Source organism: Cavia porcellus, unplaced genomic scaffold (assembly GCF_034190915.1).
Source record: "Cavia porcellus strain 051 isolate PalLab524CR breed Dunkin Hartley unplaced genomic scaffold, mCavPor4.1 scaffold_2, whole genome shotgun sequence".
Classification (NCBI taxonomy): Eukaryota; Metazoa; Chordata; class Mammalia; order Rodentia; family Caviidae; genus Cavia; species Cavia porcellus.
Genome location: NW_026947485.1, coordinates 42,861,419 through 42,886,619, shown reverse-complemented (window position 1 = coordinate 42,886,619; position 25,201 = coordinate 42,861,419). Strand labels below are relative to the sequence as shown.

The 25,201-nt window shown below is 34.9% G+C and overlaps 1 pseudogene; it reads left to right on the top strand.

The window, feature by feature from the left end:
- Nucleotides 1-1,507: 1,507 nt before the first annotated feature.
- Nucleotides 1,508-5,194, top strand: LOC101787965 (uncharacterized; annotated as a pseudogene).
- The last annotated feature ends 20,007 nt before the right edge of the window (nt 5,195-25,201 follow it).

The window sequence follows — 25,201 nt, the reverse complement described above, 5'->3', positions numbered from 1 at the left end:
TTAGCCATATATGTATTTTTAGGCGGGGAGAATGTCAGCAATTGAACTCAGGATTTCATGCTTGCCAGGCAGGTGTTATGCTGTTGAGCTGTCCAGCCCTTTCATATTTCTTTACAGAAAGACATATAACTTTAATGCATGATAAATTTCACATCAGTTTGCATGCTTCGTGTTAGTTAATACACAGAGCTAGAGACAAAGAAGGGATGTTACACAGGTACTGTAATGGTTGATTGATTGACTGTGTCATTTTGAGACGTTTAAAAGCTTAACTAAATGGGTTGAGCAACTCTACACCCAAGCATGTAGAAGACCCAGCCTAGGGTGGCTCATTGCCTGGAGGTATAAAAGGGAAGAAGGCAGGATAAATGCATTCCGTTCTTGGGAGAAGCTCCAGTCTTCTTCATCTTTGGTTTGGACATGTCTTCTAGCTTCCAGTATAGACTCTTCTGCTTTCCAGCTTAGACTCTTCACCCTTTCATAGTAGAGCCTTCAACCTTCTGTCACAGACTCATCAGTCTGCTGGTGGGGACTTGTAAAAGACACTAGGTGAACTCCAGACCTTAGATTGAATCCTTTGACCTCCAGTATGTAGACACCCTTTGCATGCTTCCTCATCATACTTTGTGGGTGACCATCATGAGCCAATCTTGTTGTTTCTGTTACATCTGTATATCTCATGTTATATCTATTCTCTCTAGTACAACCCTGACTAATACAGATTTTGGTACCAGGAGTGGTCCTAGAGAAACAGGATTATAATAATGGCATTTTTAAATGGCCTTAGAGGTTCCTGGAGTTGTCTCTGCAATTTGGTGAGACCTGAGGACACTAAGGTTTCTCCCTCTTCTTCTGTGGAATATACTGAAAATCCTTGGCATGAACTTTTTAAGCTAATATGTCTCATAGGTCCATTTGATTATCTTAATGGATTATGGAGATATTTGGGAGAATTCTGAGGAAATTGAAGATACTAAGTTTCTGGATGCTAATGAAGTTATTTTGCCAGAGGGAAAGATTTCCTCACCTGAAGTGGCAGAGGCATCACCACCTCCACCCCCTGCAGTGTTGGAGTATCCTATTGTACTTCAGGAAGTTAATCCATGTTGATTGAACAGGATTATGCTGATGCTCCTCAGTACCTACCCTCAACACCCATTTTTGCCTCCAGCCCCACAACCAGGCTCAAATCACAAAAAGTTCCTAAGGGTGAGATATATAGTGTGACCCATGAAGAGGTTTGCTATATTCGCAAAGAACTTCTTGAGTTTTCCAACTCTTGTAGGCAGAGGCCTAATGAGCAAGCATGGGATGGGATTTTACAAGTGTGGGATAATGGCGGCAAAAACATGCATCTGGATCAGGCTGAATTTGTTAACATGGGCCCATTAAGTAGGGATTCTTAATTTAATGTCATAGCTCCTGGAGTGAAGAAAGGTGTTAATGTTTTTTTGGATGGTTGGCAGAGATATGGATCAAAACATGGCCTACTGTAAATGAGTTAGAGATGCCTGACATCCCATGGTTTACTATTGATGAGGGGACTCAGAGGCTCAGGGAAACAGGAATGCTAGAGTGGATCTGTCAAGTTAAACCTAACCCTCCACATCAGGATCATCCAGAAAACATACCTTTCACCAGCACCTTGAGAAACAGATTTGTGAGGACAACATCAGCATCCCTGAAGGATCCTGTTATTGCTCTTCTTTGCATGCCAGACCTTACAGTGGGTACCATGTATACCCAATTAAGACATTTAAGGGCAATGAGCTTGACTGGGTCCTGGAGTGGCAGAGGTCAAGTGGCAGCACTTAATCACCAAAAGCAGTGTCCATGTACTTACCATAATGGACAGCAGAGGCGGAACAATAACCAGAATAACCTGACACCTGCCGACCTTTGGCATTGGCTGATTAGCCATGGTGTTCCTAGAAGAAATAGACAGGAAGCCTACAACATTTTTACTAGATTTATATAATCAAAAAAATTTAAGGGCAAATGAATTAACCTTGCTTCAAATCATGGTAACAGGGAATCATGGCCCCTCAACCAGTTCCCAGATTTGAGCCAGTTTACAAACCTAGAACCCCTCGAGTGATGGGGAGGCCAGGTCCCTTTGGAGGATTCTGATGCACCAAAAATTTACACTGTTAATCTTTCTCCCATCTTTCCCCCGAGATCTAAGGCCTTTTGCCTAAGTTACTGTCCCCTGAGGGAAGAGGAATGGTCAGACATTTGGGGAACTACTGGCCACTGGTTCTGAACTAACACTGATTCCAGGGGATCCAAAATGTCACTGTGGTCCTGTGGAAGGGTAGGGCCCTATGGAGGCCAAGTGATGAATGGAGTTTTAGCAAAGGTCCGCCTCACAGTGGGTCCATTAGGTCCTCGGATTTACCCTGTAGTTATTTGGATTGATATACTTATTACCTAGGAGAATCCTCAGATTGGTTCCCTAACCTGTAATGTGAGGGCTATCATGGTTGAGAAGGCCAAATGGAAGCCACTAGAGTTACCTTTGCCTGGTAAAATAGTAAACCAGAAGCAGTATCACATTCCTAGAGGGATCCCAGAAATTACTGCCACCATCAAGCACTTGAAGGTTGCAGGAGTGGTGGTGCCCACCACATCTCCATTTAATTCCTGCATTTGGCCTGTGCAGAAGACAGGTGGGTACTGGAGAATGACCCTGGGTTACCGTAAACTGAATTAGGTGGTGACTCCAATTGCAGCTGCAGTACCAGATGTGGTTTCCTTGTTGAGCTGATTAACACATCTTCCGGTACTTAGTATCCAGCTATTGATTTGGCAAATGCCTTTTTCTCCATACCTATCCACAAGGATCATCAGAACCAATTTTCTTTTAGCTAGCAAGGCCAACAATATACCTTCACTGTCTTACCTCAGGGGTGTATTAACTCACCAGCCCTATGTTACAATTTGGTTCTAAGGGATCTTGGTCCCTTGCTTTTCTCTTCCACAGGATATCACACTAGCCCATTACACTGATGTTATGCTGACTGGGCCTAGTGAACAGAAGGTAGCAGCCAAACTGAATTTGTTAGTAAGGCATTTCCGAGCCAGAAGATGGGAAATAAATCCAACAAAATTTCAAGGTCCTTCTACCTCACTGAAATTTCTAGGAGTCCAGTGGTGTAAAGCATGAGAGATACCCCTTCTAAGGTAAAAGATAAATTGTTGCATCTGGCTTCCCCTACAACTAAAAAGGAGGCACAATGCTTAGTGGGCCTATATGAATTTTGGAGGCAACACATTCCTCTTTAGGTGTCTTACTCCATCCCATTTACCAAGTGATTTGGAAAGCTGCTCATTTTGAGTGGGGCTCAGAACAGGAAAAGGCTTGAGAACAAGTCAAGGTGGCTGTACAGGCTGCTTTTCCACTTGGGCCATATGATCCAACAGGTCCAGTGGTACTCGAGGTGTCAGTAACAAGCAAAGATGCTGTTTGGAGTTTCTGGCAGGCCCTCATTGGTAAATTACAGCGAAGGCCTTTAGGATTTTGGAGTAAGGCTCTGCCATCATCTGCAGACAACTACTCTTCCTTTGAGAAACAACTGTTGGTCTGCTACTGGACCCTAGTGGAAACTGAATAAAACCTGAGTTGCCTAACATGGCCTGTGTATTATCTGACCCACCATGTTATAAAGTTGCACTCACACAGCAACAATCTATCATTAAATAGAAGTGGTACATTCATGATGGAGCTAGAGCCGGCCCAGAAGATACAAGTAAATTACTTGAGGAAGTTGTCCAGATATCTATGGCTCCTATACCTGCTATGTTGCCTTCAGTTCCCCAGCATGCACTTATGGCCTTGTGGGATGCACCATATGATCAGAGGACGAGAAGGCTAGGGCCTGTTTTATGGATGGCTCTCCACAGTACCCAGATACTGTCCGCATGTGCACAGCTGCAGCATTACAGCCCCTTTCTGGGATATCCTTAAAAGATAGCGGTGAAGGGAAATAACCCCATTGAGCAGAACTTTGAGCAGTGCACTTGGTAGTATATTTTGCCTGGAAGAAGAAGTGGCCAGATGTGAGACTGTACACTGATTCATGGGCTGGAGCCAATGGTTTAGCCAGATGGTCAGGAACTTGGAAGGAACATAATTGGAAATTGATAACAAAGATATTTGGGGAAGAGGTATGTGGATAGACCTCTCTATATGGGCAAAGGATGTAAAAATATTTGTTTCCCATGTAAACGCTCACCAAAAGTTAGCATCAGCAAAAGACAACTTTAATAATCAAGTGAATAAGATGACTCCTTCTCTGGACAGTGGCCAACCTCCTTCTTCAGCAATTCCAGTCATTGCCAAATGCTCTCAAGAACAGAGTCACCATGGTGGCACAGATGGAAGCTTAGCATGGGCTCAGCAACATGGAGTCCCACTCAATAAGGCTGATAGGCTACAACCATTGCTGAATGCCCAGTATGCCAGAAGTAGAGGCCAACAGAGTCCCCAATATGGCAGCATTCTGGGGTGATCAACCTGCAACTTTGTGGCAGGTTGATTATATTGTACCATTTTCATCATGGAAGGGACTGCGTTTGTCCTCACTGGCACAGATACATGTTCTGGATATGGCTTTGCCTTTGCCACAAGTAATGCTTATGCTAAAACTACCATCCATGGACTCACAGAATACCTTATCCACCATCATGGAATTCCACATCGTATTGCCTCTGACGAAGCAACACATTTTAAAGCTAAAGAAGTGAGATAGTAGGTTCATGCTCATGGTATTCACTAGTCCTGCCATGTCCCTCACCATGCATAAGCAGCTGGATTGATAGAAAGATGGAATGGCCTTTTGAAGACACAGTAACAATGTCAGCTCTGGGCAACAGTTTGCAAGGCTGGGGTAAGGTTGTTCAACAGGTTGTATATGCTTTAAATGAATGTCCATTATAGGGCACTGTGTCTCCCATATCCAGGATTCATGGGTCCAGTAATCAACGGGTGGAAGTAGGAATGGTGCCACTAACCATCACCCCTAGTTATATACTAATAATATTTTTGCTTCCTGTCCCTATGACTTCATTTTCTTCTGGTCTAGAAGTTTTGGTTCCAGAGCGGGGAAGGCTTATACCAGGAAGCACAGCAATGATTCCATTGAACTGGAAGTTAAGACCCAACCTGGTCATTTTGGTCTCCTCATCACTCTGAGGAAACAAGCTAAAAAAAAGTCACAGTGTTGTCAGGGGTGATTGACCTAGATTACCAAGGGGAAGTTAGACTACTTCTGCAATGGAGCAAAGGAAGAATATATGTGAAGTGAAGGAGATTCCTTAGGCACCTTTTAGTACTACTATGCCCTGACATTAAGTTAATGGAAAATTACAGCAACCTAATCCAGACAAAGTGACAAACAGTCCAGAACCTTCAGGAATGAAGTTTTGGGTCACTCCACTAGGGAAAGAACTGAGACTGGCTGAGGTTCTTGCTGAAGGGCAAGGACGTTCAGAATGAGTAGTGGAAGAAGGCAGTTCTAAGACCCCTTACAGAAAAGAGGATTATGATTATGATTTCTCCCCAAATATGGTTTTAATGTAATATAATGTTATACTTAATGCTATTTTTGGGAAATTGTTAAACTTCTGTTATAATGTTAAGGTTATAAACTAAAAGGTGTAAGCTTCAACCAAAGAAAAGTTACATTATGTATTCTGGTAGGGGAATCAGTGCTTTTCCATTTGTACAAAGGAAAGTTGTAACATCTTAGGTGCAATATATGCATGTCTGTGTATCTGGAAGTAGTTTAAAAAAATGTGTCTACACTGGTAGACACTAAAAAATTTACAATGGGTGGATTTCAGTGGTTGATTGATTGTGTCAATTGGAGACATTTAGAAGCTTAACTAAATGGGTTTAGCAACTCTACACCCCGGGATGTAGAAAAGACCTACCCTAGGGTGACTCATCACCTGGAGGTATAAAAGAAAAGCAGGAAAGACAAATGCGTTCCATTCTTCACCTTTGGTTTGGACCTCATCTCCTGGCTTCCAGTGTAGATTCTTCAGCTTTCCAGCATAGACTATTCACTCTTTGATCACAGAGTCTTTGGCTTTCTGTCACAGACCTATCAGCTTGCTCATGTGGACTTGTACAAGACACTAGGGTGAACTCCAGACCTTGGATTGAATCCTTTGGCCTTCAGGGTGTAGACACCCTCTGCACGCTTCCTCATCTGACTCTGTGGCTGACCATCATAAGCCTATCTTTTTTCTTTTACATCTGTATATCTCGTGTTATATCAGTTCTCTCTAATAAAACCCTGACTAATCCAGGTACCGACTTTGTGTTCTATTATTCTAAAGGAAGAATATTTAGCAGTTACCATCTTAACAATTTAGGTGGGCTTCTATTTAGAATTTAGAATGATGGGGAAGGGGTAGAAGATGTAAAAGTATTAGGAAGTGAAAAATTATGTAAAGAAAAAGAAATAGCTCTGCCAAAGGTAACTCAAAAAGAGCATCTCTGGTGTATACTTTCCCTAAATTTAAGATTTGCTCATCTGGATCAGGAATTGCTTAGGCTATAAAATATTTCCCATAACTCTTATAACATTCCTGACTTTCAACAAAATGCTACAAGTCATACCAAGAAAAATAGAAATAATAAGTAATAAAATTTTATAAATGGCTCTTTGAATATATCAACCTAGTTATTAACCTCTAGTCAAGTAGAAAAAAGGAGAAAGTTTATGAACTATCAATATCAGGAAGGAAAAAGGAATGATCATTATTGATCCTACAGGCTTTTTAAAATTTTAAAGATAATAAAGCCAAGTAAAATAAAACAGAATAGAAATAAACCAGTGTAAGTGACACACGACTTTGAAACAATAGCTTTAATATGATTAAGGATTAATGATTATCTCCATAGAAGAAGGCATCAACATTGAAAAGGAAAATTTCAAAAATTACCCCAAAGCTCCTGAAAAAACAAACTTAATATCACTTGTTGAGGAAAGATAGAGGCACAGTCTCACGGCATGAAAAATATGTTCACTAAAATTGTAGAAAATTTTCCAAAAAAGTTGGATATCCAGGTAGATGAGACATTTATTACCACATATAGAAGAAATGACTAGAAAGGAACCTCTCTATGATACTATATAGTCAACAATACATTAAATTCAGGACAAAGTGCAAGTATTAAAAGCTATTAGGTATCATGTGAAATAATTTAAAAGAACAGGCTCATCAGAACAACAGCAAATTTCTAGGCACAAACCTTAAGGGTGTGGAGAGCTTGACGAGAAGTTTCTCACATCTGAGAAGAATATATTTACCAATCTAGATTACTACACCCTGCAAAATTATCCTTTAAAATTGATTGAAAAACAATGACTTTTCATAGTAAAGAAAAGCTGGAGAAATTCATAACTATCAAACAAGCATTTCAGAAAATAAGAGACGTCCACATCACCCAAGGAGATGATCCTATTCATTGACAAATGTGTAGTTCATGAAGGGATGCAAAATTTTGCTCAATGCTTCTGTTTATGAATCAGCTTGCAAACAGAGGTGTCCTGTGTTGAGGTATTAATGTACAAATATGAAAGGAGTACGTCAAATTATATCTATTTGCAGATATAATCTAGTATACAGAACACCCAAAACCTTAACCTGAACGCCTCAAGTTGATAAGCAAATTCAGGATACCAAATCAGTACACAAAAATCAATAGTGTTCTTGTACTCAAAAATGAACCTGCTGAGAAAGAAGTTAGGAAAGCAATATCATTCTTGAAAATATTAAATATCTAGAAATCAATCAAATCAAGGAGATTATGCTACATGTAATAAAGACTTTAGATTTTTGAAGAGTCTGAAGAGAATGTTAAAAATGGAAAAACATCCTTGATAGGCAGAATTAATATCATTAAGTTGTTCAGAAGTCATATATATATATATATATATATATATATATATATATATATATCTTAAAATACCAACATTAATTTTCTCAGAACCAAAAATAATAATACTAAAATTTATATTGAACCAAAAGAGACACAGAATAGCCAAAACAATTCTGAGCAAAAAGAGCAAAGTGGAACACATCATCATTCTGGATTTCAAACTGTACTAGAAAGCTATAATAACAAAAGCAGCATAATACATAGTGCATATTAAAACAGACATATAGACAAATGGAATAGAAAAGAAAACAAAACCAACCCAGCACCTTCAGTCATCTGAGTGTTGATAAAGGGGCCAAAAATACATGCTGGAAAAAAAATTCCAAATGAAGAAGAATGAATCTAGATTCGTATTTATCACCCTGTATTAAAATCAAATAAAATGGAGCAAATATCTAGATATAAAATCTAAAGCTTCTTAACTGCTAAAAAATAACTTAAGAGGAATACTTGAAGCCATAGACCAGGCAAGGACTGCCTGAACAGAAGAATTTCAGCAGCATAAAAAGTAATTTCAGGGATCAAAAAATGGGATTGTATTAAATTAAAAACTTGTGTACAGCAAAAAAACAAAAACAAAACAGTCAATAGGGTGAAAAGACAACCTGCTGAATGGTGATTTTTTTGCCAGTTGCTCTTATTACAGAGTATATTTTTCAATATTTTTGGCACATGGGACTGGTTTTATGGAAGACAGGTTTCCATGGACTGGTGGTGATATGTTGCTGGATATTCATCTGCGTTACACTTGCTGTGCTTTTTGTTTCTAATATTATAACACTGAAATATAGTACAATAAAATAGTTATAGATTTCACAATAATGCAGAATCCAGTAAGAACCATGAACTGTTTCCCTGTAACTAGACATGCCTATCTTGATGTGATAGGAAACAGTGGCACATGAAGTGTGATTTCTATGTCGGGTCTGTTCCAAGATCTTGTCTGGTTCCTGTCACTGCAGAAAATCCTGCTTCCAAAGATAGGATTTTGAAAGGGAAGCAGGTGTTTCAGTGTTTTGCTGTTTTCAAGGTTAGGATTTTCTACCTTGACTTTATTCCAGCAAGTATATATAATTTTGGGGCCATCATTATTTGCAATTTCAAGTATTTAATCTTAGGCTGGACCAAATTAATTGCCCTGGCTTATTTACAAGTGAGTACACAGTGATTCCTTCCCAGTGTTGAGGACTTTTATGATTGGGAAATAATGCCCAAACTGTTATGAATGCTAAAAGAAGTGATCTTGTACCAGTTTTATGAGACGGTTTTGACTCAGCTTCTCTCAAAATCTCTGGAACGTTTGAAATGTGTCAAAACCCCAGATTTCACTTGTCATTCCCAAAATTCTGGTTTGACTTTAGGTGCAGCACCTTATCTGCCAGCTCCCAGAACTTTATCTGTCACAGTACTTTTCTTTCTTGAAGTGATATTATTCACCTCTTTTCTTTTTTTAACCCCTTTTCAACTAATACCTGTGATGACAGAGTTTCAAAAATTTTGAACATGATATTAATAAATCAAAGTCAAAATTTCAGGTGAAAGATACCATATGTTAAGCACAGAATTCTAAGAATGACAAATATTAGTTACTGTGCATGAGAGCTCATGTGTATAATTTTAGCACTCTGGTGGGATGAACCCAAGTTCTAACCTACCTTAGGCAACAAGACAATGTAGGTAAACCTTGTCTCAAAAAATTTTTTTGAAAAGATATTTGCTCACTATGAAAACCCTGGACTCAGTATCCAGTATCAGAAAGAAAGAGAGACAAAAGGACAGAGACAGAGAGAGAAGGTGAATGGTCAATATTTACAACAATTACAAAAAATCTAGAAAAGAATGGTTGTTTTAAAATATCAAAACAGGTTTTTAAAACTCTTGCTGTACTTAGTTCCCCACCATATTTTAAAAGTGACTTTTAGGAGTTAGCAATACTTTTCTTTTAATTAATAATGAAATAACAGGCCATCTTAGGAAACTTAGAATACTCAGCATATTTTGAGGTAAAATATTACAAGTTTCTCTTCTCTTTTGTCATTTCCCCATCCCAGTTCCCCAAAGTGCACAATGAAAATGATAACTCTGCTCACTATTATCACTATTTGCCATACTATAGGCTTTAGCTAGTACCAAGTAAAAAGAAAGGATAGAAGCTACGTGTTTTGGGAAGAGGAAAATACATTTTTGTTATTTTTTCAAGTGATTATATTACACACAAAAAATTTAAAATTATGCACTGTAGTAAATAAATTTAGTATAGTTTCTCTATATGATTTTGAAACAGAAAAGTCAATTGTGTTGAAAAGTTTAATAAATAATACAGCTAACAATAGAATGATATAATGTTATATACTCAGCAATATATAAAATATATATAAATCTCTTATGGTAAAACAACAAATATTGGTAAATATTCAAGACAATATAAAAAATTGGGCATTATCCTGAGTTTGAGGGATTAAAGTAAGAATTAGAAAGATTCCACTAATATTTAGAGTGTATGTTTCTGTGTCTGTGTCTATGCGTGTTTTCCACTGTGCCTACTTTTGCTGTAGTAAGAAAAATGCAAAGAGTGTATTCAGGGGCACCAGTGTATCAGTTTTTGGATTCCCTGCCAGTGGTTAGCTGTCATGAGACCTCCTGAAGCCAGATCAGGATCTGAAGTCCAGATAAACTGTGCAGTTAAGTAACCTGGGAATATCACCCATCTTGTTGCATTATAAATACAAAGTGATGAAGTTCAACATTCACAGTGCTGGAATGTATTCTCATATTTTAAAAATAATATCAACTCTATCACACTTGAAGTGTAGACATTTTATCACCTTGATTTTGTATCAGCAGGGGAGAAGATGGTTTGGCAGGAGCCTAGAGTCTGATTTCAATATTTTCTAAATAGTGGTGATTCTCTTTCTGGCAAATGAGCCTTTTGTCTGTTTAATAAAAGTAATCTACAGTATATTTATCTCTCAGACATTCATAGAAAAGACTTCCCAAGAGGGAAGATGAATTATTTTCACACCACCACAGTGAGAGTTAATGACTTTTTTAATAAAGAACAGGATCCTGTTTACACATAATAAAGTCATACTATTTACAAGATTTCTGGTTTAGATGTGCAAAAATGCACTAAAACAAAGAAGAAAATCAAATCATGATTTATAATTATTCTACTACTATTTCTGAAACTATTCATGATAGGAAAGGTTAGGGACTGCTCCTGGCACTCTAGTAGCAGAAAGTTAATGATTTTCTTGTCTTTTAGTAGAGTTAGACTGTGGTTCTTGTGCAAAAACATACCTCAAGGCAGTGCTTTAAGAGCTTAGCTCATTTATCTCTCATCAGTTAGGTAAATGAGAGGCAAAAGTGGTGCCTGGTTTCTAAATAACTTTTATATACTACTAAAAGCCTTACAGAGTCCTAAAATGTTTTCTCGTATTAATAAAATTTCATTCATATGATATGTTCCATTCCTTAGTCTAGATTCATTTTTTAAAGCCTTCAAGCAGAGTGTCTATTTCACACTCAGTGTGCTGATTTACTTGCTTCTATAGGAATGATTTCAAACTATATGCACTACAGATATGCAAAATATTAACAGCAAGGGTAGCTGAATAAAAATCCTCAAACTTAATAAATCTGAAATTGTTTGAAAATAAAAATTTAAAAACACCATACACTAAAATATGCTCATTTTCTCCAAAAAGATGAATATCTGTTTGCTCAGGATAAGTTTTGAAATGTTCAATCAAGTAATGTTTTACAAAAATCACTATAAAATGCAGTGCCTATTCTGTGGTCATGCCCTAACATTCAAAATGTCATTCAACATTTCTTTCTCACGAATCACTGTCAAAGTAATCATAATGGAAGGAAACACAGTAAGTTCTTTCTTTATCTTTTATTGTATTGCTTGTCCTCAGTGGTTTAGTTTTTTTTTTCTTTTTTTTCTTTAGTTTTAACAGAAAAAATCTCTGAGAGAGTAGAATTGTTTTCTATGTCCCACACCCACACATTCTAGCAATAAAGGAAATATTTAAGAAAATAATTTTTTGGGTTAGGTAAATATGACTTTAACTGGTTGAGCTATAGTTTCAGGAAAAATAAGGTACATTTTCAAATCTGAGACTCAGCATTGTATGGAAGTTTTGATGGTTAGTTTTACGTGTCAGTGGGCTATAGAAAGCCCAGGTGATACTGTTGATTTTGTTTCTCTGGGGAATTTATATTGGGACAGAGGGCAAAATAATTTGGATTACTATTGATGTTGAGTACATTACATCTTGAAGGATGCTAAAACATCTCTGTGATAAACTCTGTAAGTTCTTTTAATTTTTTATTATTTTAACAAGAATATTAATTGCATGATATTTATATTAAATATTCTAATATTTATTGGCAGACACATAACTATGTGCCTCTGGGACAAGAGGGAATTTAAATGTCATTTAGTATATTTGAGTATTATGAATCTAAAACTATATTAGGCATTAAATAAAATTAAATGTAATTTTATCTTTGAAAAATGGTTCTTTAAAAAATGAGCAGTAACATTGATTCAATTAAAAGTGGAACTGACTTATAATCTCTGCGCACAGGATTTTGACCCATCCATCTTTGAATGAATTATAAATTACTTCAGAACTATGCCTCAATCTCTTGATTTATTTTATTTTACCCATTTCCTCATAGGGCATAGTTATAGCTAATTAGTTTTACCAAGTCACATATTCGACTCTAAACCTACATGGACTGTATTGTTAATTTCCATATGGGGATCTGATATTCTATAAATGCCTATCTGGATTACTGAGTGCCCAATTCATTCATTCTGTTGCCTCATGAAATCCTGAAATTGGTTTACAATTTATGATCTTGATTATTATACCCAGCACTTCCTTAATCACCTGACTTTTCCTATCCTTTCCTGAAAATCTTCCCAGGAGTAAGAACTTCACAGACTTGAGTTGAAACACAGAATCCAGAGTTAATGTGAGCCTGTATCAGGATAATTGGAGGTGAAAAACTAATGGCAGACACAGAACTATGTGCCCTTGGGACAAGAGGGAATTTCAAAGTGGCAAAACCAAACGAAGTGCAAAAGATAAAAGCAAAACGTGGTTTAGTTAGATACAGCAACAAAGGACTTTCAATGATGTTCAGTGAGGTTTACCAGGAAGGATCAGGGCTTCATATAAAGTTGATTCTTTGAGAGATTTCCTGACAAAGGAAGCCACTTATAAAATGCTTAGTTTCTTACTCATGGGCAGTAGAAAAGAATTAATATGTGCATCCTAAATTATTCTACAAAACACTGACCCTGCTAAGATAGATATCAAATTCTAGTTGTATATTAATTCAAACTAATTGGATGCATTTTTTTAAACAGTAATAGATAAAATAATGAACATAATTAAAATCATGTGGGAAATTATAATCAAAATTATACAAGTATCTATAATATCTTAGGTAATTTTCCATATTCAAACATTGAATAAAAGTGTAAAAAACTATTTGAATTATTTGATAATAGATCCTAATGAGGAATAGAATGATAGCATATGCAAAGTATGGAAGATAATTAATTTAGGAATTAAAACATTATTGTTTTACCTTAAACTAATACTCATGACTCATTAGTAAAATCTGTCATTGTGTTTAGGAATGTTAAGCGACTATAGCTATATTTTAACTTACATTTATTCACATATTACAATAAGGTTAAAAATTAAATTCATAATAATTTTTAAAAAAATATAGATGACAAATTTATTACAGATGGACTGCTATTAGAGTTTTGGAATTCAGAGTAGAAAAATATCCATGTGAAACCCTTAAGTTTATTTCAATGTTTTAAAGTCTTACAAGCTTCATTATGTAGCTATTAAAAAGCAGTATTTTGTCCATATTACTTTGACCACATCACCTTTGGCCCCTTCTAAGGGTGTTATCCTGCCAAGAAACAAATTAAGCATTTATTCGAGGGCCACTAAAGCATCGTTACAGGATAATCGGTCATATACAGGTTCTTGCCATTATTTCATTTATTACCCTCTCTGTCTCTTACAAGCTTTACAGAATCATGGATTTTTAATAAGCCTTATGCTCGGCAGTTATCCCAGGTTGGGTACTGCTCATAGAATTCGCTTCTTTTTAGTTTTCTACAGAACATTGTACACAAAATGCTAAGTTCTCCTTGCTACAGGCCTATTAAATGTTTTGAAAGATACAATAAAACAATACTGAAAATAAATTTTTAATCATAGTGACTCTGTCTTCTCTGTGACTCAATCTTTTTTTTTTTTTATCATTTTACAATATCCAGTATCAGAAGAATTGTGTAAGGGTACAGTTAAACAATGGTGAAGTCTGAGCACAAGGTTGTCAATAGGTTCATTCTCTGAAGCTTCTTTAGGTTATCTCCAATAATGTTGCAATACAGATGATGTTCAAAATGGAACTCTGTCTATTTCTCACTACCAAAGGCCACACCAATCACTGAGACATGTGTGTGGGAATTCCTGTAGTAAATACACTACATCCTTGTGCTAAAATAGAAACTAAGGGACATTTCATATTGTAGTAGTATATTGCTTTATTCACTATTCTGAAAAGCAATTTCATTGACTTTGTTTTCACACACAAGACAGTTATTATGAAGCTAATTTTTATATGATGGTGATTTTCTTACAAGATAGTCAAGCATATTTGCATACAGCTCTAAGAAAATGAGAAAAAACTGTTGTCTACACTCTCATTTTCTAAAGCATTAACAATATTGTGTGACAAATAGTGTCATTGTATATAAATACTGTAATGCATAAAAATGATGTTTTAATGAGTTCCTCTAAACTTCTTGGAATGTGAAAATGGCTATAATGTAAAAGGAAGCCAAGCATGGCTAGAATTATGGGTTTATCATTACAATTCTCTGTTATAAGGGAAATCTGTTGCTGTGCTCTATATTTCAGAACATCACACACAACAATGCTGGTCATGTGAAGTTATGAATTATGCCCAAAAGTTTGCTTAGAAAGTCTGTTTTTCTTTTTCAGCTAGAAAAGTAAACATACTTGTATCAAAACATGCATCAAAATAGTGTATGTGGTAGTCATAAATGTCATTCATCAGTTTTCTTTATGTGTCCTTCTTGTCCACTCGACATTGCAAGGACATACGAGCTGCTTTGTCTGGACATGTGAGTGGAACGGATTTGTGTCACTTAATGTGATGAGACTTTGAGGTGAGAATTTGATCTATTATACTATCTTTCTCCTACCATAGTAACCAGCAGTATTCCAGAAAATGGCTTCAATGTCAGCCTACAGTGACTCAGAGTAGAGTTCCTAGCAAGTCGACAAAGTACTTATAATGTGAATGAAAGATTAACATTCATTGTTTAATTAGTTAGTAGTGTGTTTTGTGTCCTAATCTAGTATCTTAAATGATGAATAAATGTATGATCCCATAAAGAGGTATAATTAAATTTGTGTCATTTGTTTAGGATCCAACTAGCAAGCTGTACAACGACTGTATGTTGGAAAACATGCCATGTGTGTTGTGTAGTGATAAAAAGTTGGCAGTTGTTCCCTCGATAAATTTGAAAGTAGATCAGTACCTAGTGGACTTGTGTCTTTAAAGAAGAGGTTGCAACTTGTAGTTTTAAGAGCATTTGCCTGTTGCTGTTGGTCATACTTGACAATGTGTTGAAGAAAGCAAGAGATGAGAAAATACTTTAGAAATTTCTAAGAAATGAAAAGGAATATAAAATCCACAAAACCAGGTGTTAGCAGAATTGAAGTATCAAGTATTACACTAAAAGTTATATAAAATATTTAACATAATTTGAAATATTGAGATACACCATTGAATGTTGTTTTGCATGAATAATGTTACAAATAGCACATTTAAAAATAAGATACATATATAAACCACAATAAAAATAATTTGGATATTGAAGCAGCCTTGCTTCACAGATCATATTAATGCTAAGAACACAACATAGTCAATTAAATACTTTAAATGGATTAAAATGGAATCTTCTAAGTCTATTCAATAGGACAAAATGACACAGAAAATAAGAGGACAAAGTATAAGTTTCTACTCTATTGCTATTATAAATAATTGCCACAAATTTAGTGTCTTAAAGCAACACAACTTTGTTTAGTTTTCGTGTCTTTAGAAAAGCAAGTACAGATGATCACAGCTCTTTGTATTCTTTATATTAAATCCAAGCGATATAAATAAAGTAGCACTCACACTCAGTCCTAGTGCCTTTTACCCTAGCATTGAACCATGACTCAGTTTTAGTGTCAAACACTTTAAAACTATCCACCTCTGAAAAATTCCCATTTATGTCCACATGAGGTTTTGGAGAAAGTACTTCTAGAGCCAACCTACATCATGTAGCTTCAGCAGGAGTCAAAAATGGATCTCAGAAGAAAATGAATGTGTCAGAAAGACTGCATTTTCTAAAGGTTCTAAAGGTTCTGTTGAAGAATCACACATCTTGATCACAGATTTAGATATTGCCAAAATTCCTTGGCTTGGCTTGGCTTGGCTTGGCTTGGCTTGGCTTGGCTTGGCTTGGCTTGGCTTGGCTCAGTAGTGTCTTTCTTCTTAAAAAACAATGATCACTGGAGTCAGTTCACATTACCTTAACCACTGTTTTCCTCCTCACATAAACCTGCTTGACTGTGTGTTTTCTATCCCCTTCTTTTACCTTTAAAGATTGCATTAGACCTACTTGTAACATTCGGGATAATCTTTCCATTCCAAATTCACAACTTAACTGATACCTCAGAAATCCATTTAATTGATAAAGCATTATAATCAAAAGTTCAGGCATTATAATCAAAATGATATCAGGATGCATATATATTTGAGAAGTCATTATTCTGTCTGGCACAGTCTAAACTTTCATATCTGTATATCTATGGCCATCCCAAATGCAAAATGCATTCATGATTTTCCAACATCTTCAAAACACTCAGTACATTACAGAATCAACTCAAAATCCATGTCTTTGAAATTATATCAGATGAATATTTCAAATCTCATGATCTAATTTGTTTAATTTATATGTGGATAAAATCCACAACAAGAATTTATGACTATCTTTAGAATTATGATACAAGAAAATATGTTATCTGCTCCTAAAATACAATTTAAGACAGAGATAGACCATGGGTCACAGACAGTCACATTCAATAAAGGAAAGATGGAAGTTTTTGAAAAAAAAAAAACAAAACAGGTAACATTTTGAAAAATTTCAAAATCATCATGTGATTTCCATTGAGTGTAAAGTCCTAGCTTTCATGCTCTCAGGTTAGTGGCTCTGTTGGTATGGTTATCTCTCCTACTTTATGAAGAATAGGACAGTAGATGAGAAGTTTAATTATCCTGTTTCCTGCACTTAGATAATTGAAAAGTAACAATCTTTCTTCATTTGTTTCTCTTTTTATTCCTTTTAGTCATAATTGGCATGTGTTTATGATGCTATGAAATTCTCAATATGTATGTGGCTTTCCTGTGCATTCATGGACATTGATATCTTTAGACAAGTTCTTCCTCAGTGCTTTCCTTGCCATTTCAGTCTTTATTGCTGAACGGGAGAAGGGATCTGTTAGGCATACATTGATCTCTACCTCCTGTGATTAAACACGACAACCTTTCATTCCAACTCAGACACGTTCTCTAAGAGGAGCTTGCCTCACAGCAACTCTCCAGATGCTACCAACCTTTGCTACCTGAAAAGAGAGAGTATTTGTAAAATCAGCAAGTTCTTGTTTTCTCTTTAACTGTATAATTCTCAAGTCTCTCTTCACTTACATTTTATTATGTGGACCAATAAAAAGCTATTGTACACCGTTAGCACTTTTCTTGAACTTTTCAGGAAATATTCATTATTATCACTCATAAATTTTGCTTTCCAAGCAATAGGATGATGCAATTTGGCTACATTTTCCACCTCTCCGTTGTTTAGAGAGCTAAACAATGACTCCATTTCCTCCAGTTACTGGTAACATTTTCATAATGTTTTATAAAATCCTAAGCAATATTTTAAATTTCTCTATTTCTATTGATAGTCTTGTAATGATCATTTAAATATTTTTTAAGGTGACACATGGTTTCTTTGCCATGCTCTTCACTTTCTTCTGGGTTCTGAGCATACTAAGCAACCAACAGTCTTTTCAGGATAAACCTAGACTGTCCTATTATGCTATTTAATATTTTACAAGCCTTTACTTTTGGGCAATCTCAAAATAACACCAAAAACTACAGGTATTTGTTACTGGAATAGCCTTCCTTTTATACTAAAATTGTGACATTAGATTCGCTTGGAAAATCTAGGAAAATCTTCACATCTCCAAGCTCTTCACTAGATCTGATTTACAAAATCCTCTTTTGTCCTGTAACATGCACAAGTTCTGAGAATTAGAACATAAATATCTTTAGATGGTCATTATTTCATCTGCCACATCCATCAAAATATAACAGGCTCACCTCACATAAAATTATTAAAATTATTAAATTCAAGTAGATATAAAACAGAAAAACATAACAAATGGAGGAAATAAGTGTATGAAAATATTAATTGGGATTCCTGAAATAAGGAACTCCTGGAATCTTATATCCTTGAATTAACTGTTTAGATTTGGCAAACCTGAAAATCAGATCACCTCAGAGGTGAGAGCCCAAGGATAATAAACTAGTGAGGGCTTTCAGCAGTGAAAGCTAACACCTAATTGTAATATATCCCATAACCTAGTGCAGGGAATTTTACAACATATGCAAAGAGGATTTTCTGTGAACAACTGATTAAATAAAATATTTGTCACAAGTTTCCTTCCCTGCTTAATATTGTATATAAACTATATTGGGAGTAGGTAAATGGGATTTTAGTTTATAGATCTTTATATCAGGAAAAATGATGTCAAAACCAAATCAAAAGAGCAATCACTCTCAGATCCTAGACTTCATGCTGGGTGTAGAGATTAAGTAGAACTTTTCTTTTATACTGTGCTTTTAAATGCACAAAGATGTATAAAGTTCATGTTTTCTGACTCCAAGGGCAAATTTGTTTTCTTCTTTGATGCTGTAGACAACAACTCTGCTCTTTTTCCTGCTCACATTGGTAAGTTGTATTTTCTCCCTTCCTTAAGTTGAGAATAGCTACATTGGTTGATTTGATGAAAACTAATGTGTGTGCCAAAGACCTTAGTAGCCAGATATAATAGTTTCATAAATGACTTTAGATATACATTTGAAATAATTCAGGACCTTAAAAGATCACTCAAACTTTAAGAAATGTTTTGCTGAATTCATGACAAAAACTTTTTAAGCTGCATTCAAAATTGAAGATATTCAATCTTTTTGTATGGCAGTCTTTTTCTATTGCAGAAAATGGATGTAGAAATATTTCCCCCCATTATAATCACAGATCATATGATGAAGAGTTGCAAGTCTTAGAAAAATTGAATCACATAAAAATCGTTCTTACTTTACATAAACATAGTTCTTATCTTACATATATTATGTTAGAGCTATGTTCAAAACATACTTTTTAAGATACTAATTGAGAAGTAAAATTGTGTGTTCCCAGAGAAGGAAAATTATTTATGGCATCTGGTAGGCAAAATGTTATTTTTTTCAGTATTTCCTCAGACCATTAATGTTCCCAAAGTTATTAATACATATCCCAAAGAAAACCACAACTCAGTAGGTAGAATTTCCTTGATTAATTTTGACTTGAATATAATTAAACAAGTTTTCTTATTGTAGGATTTTTCAGCGACGTTAATACTGATGTTGAAGTATGCATCGTACGAATGTGCTATGATGTATGAATATAGTGAAAATTCTTACCTCTTTTAAAATCCAGCAGAATAGTTAATCATCTTTTATGGTTAAAAAAATACAAAGAGACCACAGTGGTCAGAAAAGGGGCAAAGACACAGGAACCAGCCTATGATGCTCAAAGAGAATCAGCTACTATGAAGGTAGCAAGAATAGGATCACAGAACATCATATAATGTGTTTTGGGAGATAAGAGTAATATTTGTAAATAGACAAGATTTGATACTTTTTGTGATTATCTATAGTAATATTATTTGTTGTGGTTATATAAAAGACATTAAATTAGAACTAATAGTCTGAAAATGGCAGAGTAGTTTAGAATTGGCCAACTTGAAACTGTCACCTACTAATTATATGACTTGAACAGATTTTTAAAATTTTGTCTGGAGATTGAAAAGCTGATTTTAAAAGTTACACATAGGTTGTATTCCTTTAAATACATTTTTGACACTAAGTGTCCTCAAAAATACTTGATGAAATTATTGGTATACAGAAGGCTGTATGTTTAATTCTGAGACTATATGAAAAGATGCTTTACTTTTTTTTGCAATCCACTTGCAGTTATAAAACCAGTTCTTTCTCTATAGCAAAAATGTTTGGTTTATCAATTAACTTAATAGTAATTATCTTCCTACCAAACACTGTAACTTTAACAAATAATTTAAGTGTAATTTCTATAATTAAAGATCCAGGAACTGATGCAAGGAACTGTTTTAAACTTTCCAAAAGGTGCCTCAGATTCATTCAGCAATTATTAATTATATTTTATAATATGTGTATATATGTCTACATAAAATCTAAAACTCTTATTTTATCATAGTTGGATATATATTGTTTTCAGTTTATGAAACCAGGGGCAAATTCAGATACCATCTCTTAAACTGAAAAATAACCCATCACATGTAGTCAATTTTTTGTCCATTACTATAGCCCAGTATAAAATAACTAAATGATATTTGTAAACCTCTAGTAAATTCTTAATCAAACTATGATATTCTAATAAATAAATTAACTTTCTACCTTCTGCTTTGACAGTTGAAGCTATTGTCATAATGGCATTTTGTTAAAGATAATAGGAATTCAATCAGAATATAATATATTAGAATATAAGCCCATTTGTAAACAAATAAAAATTATGTTTATTTTGCACTAATTCTGTGACATTGTAACAGGGTGTTGCAAATTTGGAGCATATATAATTCATATTATTATTTATATTAGTCATCAGATACCAGGAAAGGCCTGCAGGGTTAAAAGACATACTGAAAGTTAATTGGTTATAATCATCATAAGGCATTGAGTTGGAATTCTAAATGCATTGAGTTGCAGTCCAAACTCAAGTGATTTTATTTAAAAATATATATTCTGCTATTATCCCTTGCTACCTCATTACTGCCCCCAAATAAACCTTAACTTTGAAAAAAATTAATTTGCAATATTTTGGTTTTGGGGGCTTTTGTCATTGTTTGTTTTTGTTTTTGAGACAAGATCTCACTGTATAGTTCAGATGGATCTTAAACTCACTATGTAGCCTACGTTGACCTTAAAATCTTAGCAATCCTCATGCCTCAGCTTCTCCAGTGCTGGAATTACAGGTGTTTGTCACTGTGCGTGGCTCTTAATTTACAATATTATCAATACTTTAAGATGAAATGCCTACCATATTATAATTACAACATAAAAATTAGGTGATCTACTCATATCGTAACAATACAAAAACTTACAAGCATTTACTTAGTAATTAATAAGTGCCAGGTTTATGCTATGTGATTTAACATACACTCTCAATTTAACACTCCGGATAATTACTTGAAAAAAGAAAGTGATTGTTTTAATCCCCATTTTACAGATGAAGAAACTGAGTGTTAAGTGGGGGAATACAAGACAGGGCAAAACTTGTACATGTTTAAATTTAAAATAATTTATTACAGTAAAAAGACACATTGTCATTAATCCCTCTTAAAATACTCCCCATTCCTTCAAAAATACTTTATGGCATTCCATATCAAATAACAACCTTACAGGGTATCATCATCAACCTTGTTCACCAGATCTGGCATTGTGTCATTTCTGACTCTTCCCTGAAGTCAAAATTACCATGAAATATAAATATTTTAAATTGATTCAGCACATAAAGGAGGCCACAGCTTCAAGAACTACTTCAGAAAATGACAAAAACAACTAGATAGCTGTGTAAACGGAGGTAAAATATTTTGAGTGTGGAGTAGTGTAGTAAATTTGAAAAATTTAAACAGTCAACTTGTTTCTTGAATACTTCCTATAAACATATGTCTGCAAAACAGAGTTAATCCTGGAAATTTTTAGTACTTGAGTCATGAGAGTCACCAGGATAAGCACATCTTCTCTTTTCTTCTTGTCTTCAGATAATCAGTTTTTGTCACCAGTGCTGCTCGTCTTCACCACTAGCAAACTTTCAAAGGCAGTACTTACAAGGATTGGGGCAAATACCTCAAGTTGTGGTTAAAATAGGAAATCCTTTTAACTTGTCTTCTGATGTGTTTGTGTCATTACATTGCTCAACCTTATAATTCATTTGCATACTTTTTTACTTAGGGTTGATTTTAAGCTTCTGGAAAAGAAACACAATGTATTTCTTCCATAGTTTAATAATGCTGTTCAATATGACTCATCTATAAGTGAATAAATAAATTATTTCTTTTCATCTCTTGACAGCTCATTGCTGAGGACTATAACAGCATTATTTCCTATGTCAGAACACAAGGGCAGTAACACCAGTGCTAATTATCCAGTTCTGACACAATCATTTAGTGCTTTCTATTTATAGGATATGTGAAGCTGTTCAAGGCTTGATCCCAGAAGCTGTGATATGTTACCTTACAGAGCAAGGCAGATATTGCAACTTTTGTTAAATTAAGGAATTTGAGATAAGGAGGTGATCCTCAACTCAGTGAATCACAAGGTTCTTCCTAAAGATGGAGACTTGGTGAGGTTGTAGTGTTGCCATTGCTGCTGGGTGGAGTGGAGTGCAGTCATGCTGCTGGTTGGAGTGGAGACATGTGACGGCCTCTATGAACTGGAAAAGGAAAGGAAGCGTTCTCTGAAGGAATCTCAATAAGAAACCAGTCTTGATGAATCATGGATTTCAAGATTTCGAATCTTCAGAGCTCTATGTGTGTGTGATTTTAAATGCTAATTTTGTCGTAATTTACTTCACCAAGCAACAAGAAACTGATTTCAAAAGTTTGTGTGTATGGGTGTTTTAAAAAAGAAGAAAGATGAAAGAAAGAACAAAAGAAAGGAGGAAAAAATAGAAGTTGAAATAAAAATGTTTTATAATTAACTCTCTGAATGGTACATATCAGAGAAACAAGGGACATATACTGAAAGAGTAGGTTGTCATAAATGATGAGAGACAGAAAATAATCGGAATTGTTGGGAGTAACATTAAAGCCATTACTTTGCGTACTTTCTCAGAAGTTGTTAGAAATACGAATGAAATTATTCAACACTTTACTTCACTTTAAAATTGCCGGTATCATAAACCATGAACAGTTTCTTTTTATAAAGCCAATCTTGCAAATGGAGAATACAAGTTTCATTTATGCTATCAAAAACCTGTACATACCTGTTTCTATTCATGCTTCCGCGCCCCTTCCCACCTTTCTGTGTACGCTGACTCTTCTTTCAGTCACAGGACTGGTGTTGGGGGAGTGGCTGAGGAAGATCTAAGCCTGTGGGGGTTGACTGAATAAAAGGTCTGCAGAAAAACTGAGCAGAAGCTTTTCTGGCAGTAGGCAACACTGTTCCCCATGTATTTTGCATCCAATTTAATTTGAATTAAATAGAAATAAAAACTATTTACCACTGAACCCTAATGACTGTAATTTTCTCTCAAGCTGTTACTTACTGACACAGTATGCTGAACTTTGGAAAGAAATTTCCTGGCTCTTTTTTTATATATTCCCAAGGGTAATGTCTTGAAAACTAACTTAGTTCTAAAGGATGAGTTTAAGTTCTGTGAATTAATAAGAAATATGAACCCTACTAAATTCTCCAGAAGAGAAATTCTCCATTTAGATGGCTTCGTTTTACTGCAGTTATTACAGCCCATTCAATGATAGCACCCAGTTTGGTTTCCCCGATGCTGTGATAGTCCTGTCAGCATCTCGGTGTGGAGAATTTAGCTCACCACACAGCTGTAACACTGATTGCCAGAACCAAAATGTGTCTATTGTGACTTCAAGTAGCTCAACTCTCTGGTGCCAGATGGTCTACAAATTGATCCCTTTCCACAGATACAGATGTCACTGTGCTAGAGTTTGTTAGAGTGTCTCCATCCACTCCTGCTGGGAATATAATTTGGTAGAAAAACTCTTTGGCCTACCTGCTAATGATCTGAAGAACAGAGATTTGTTTGAAGACGGCAGCTTTAAAATATGTACCTTCTATACATCTGGATGAAAAAGAACTAAGATTTAGAACTGGAAATAACTGCTTTTAAAAATCTTTGTTAGATAGAACATATTCTAGAAAGAAAGAGAAATTTCTCCAAAAACTTACTATGATTCATGAAAGGAAAGTTTGCCAAAGAGAGCTCTAATTTTTCCTTTACTCTTTCCCTTACTGTAAACACTGCCAAAAAGAATAGCAAATTATGCATAGCAAAAGAACAAGGGAGCTTGTTTCCATTTAAGTATTGTCACTTTGATATATAAAATAAAGCGTAAGTAGATCAATGGAATATTATTGATAACAAATGTTAATTGAATTAATTAAGAATTTTGTAAGATGAATAGCTACACTGATATAAGTTTTCCCTTTGCTAATATTGCACATTTGTATACAACTTCAAGGAGTTTTCACCCAATGATAGAATAGGACTATTTTTCTGTTTCTGTTGTCACCCTATCACTATACAGTTTATTAAACTGATCATATGCTTAAAGATTAGAAGAAAATTTTGGTCTAATACAAGTACATCTGGGAAGATAAATATGTTTCAGAAGAAAATTATTTTTATTATAGTCCACTAAAATTTTTCAAAAATTGGTTGTAATTTAAAATTGTCATCTTTTTTTTCTTAGAAAAGTCCCCAGAGCAGAATAAAAGTCTAGATTATACTCAATAAAATATATTGAATATAATCTTGGGAAATAAAATATCAGTCTACATAGAAATCTATTATATTTTCTATGCTATTTTTTGTTTCCATTGCTGTAGAGGTCCTGGAAAACTTCAAGCATGAACAAATACAAATAAATAGTATATCAATGTTATGTAATTCATCAGCCTACCAAATTATTAATATATCATCAAATATTTTTGAAAGCATCCTATAGAAAACTTAAGCATTGTATTATACACCTAAGTTAATAGATTGGTTTGTAGGCATATGTTTTGAGCATT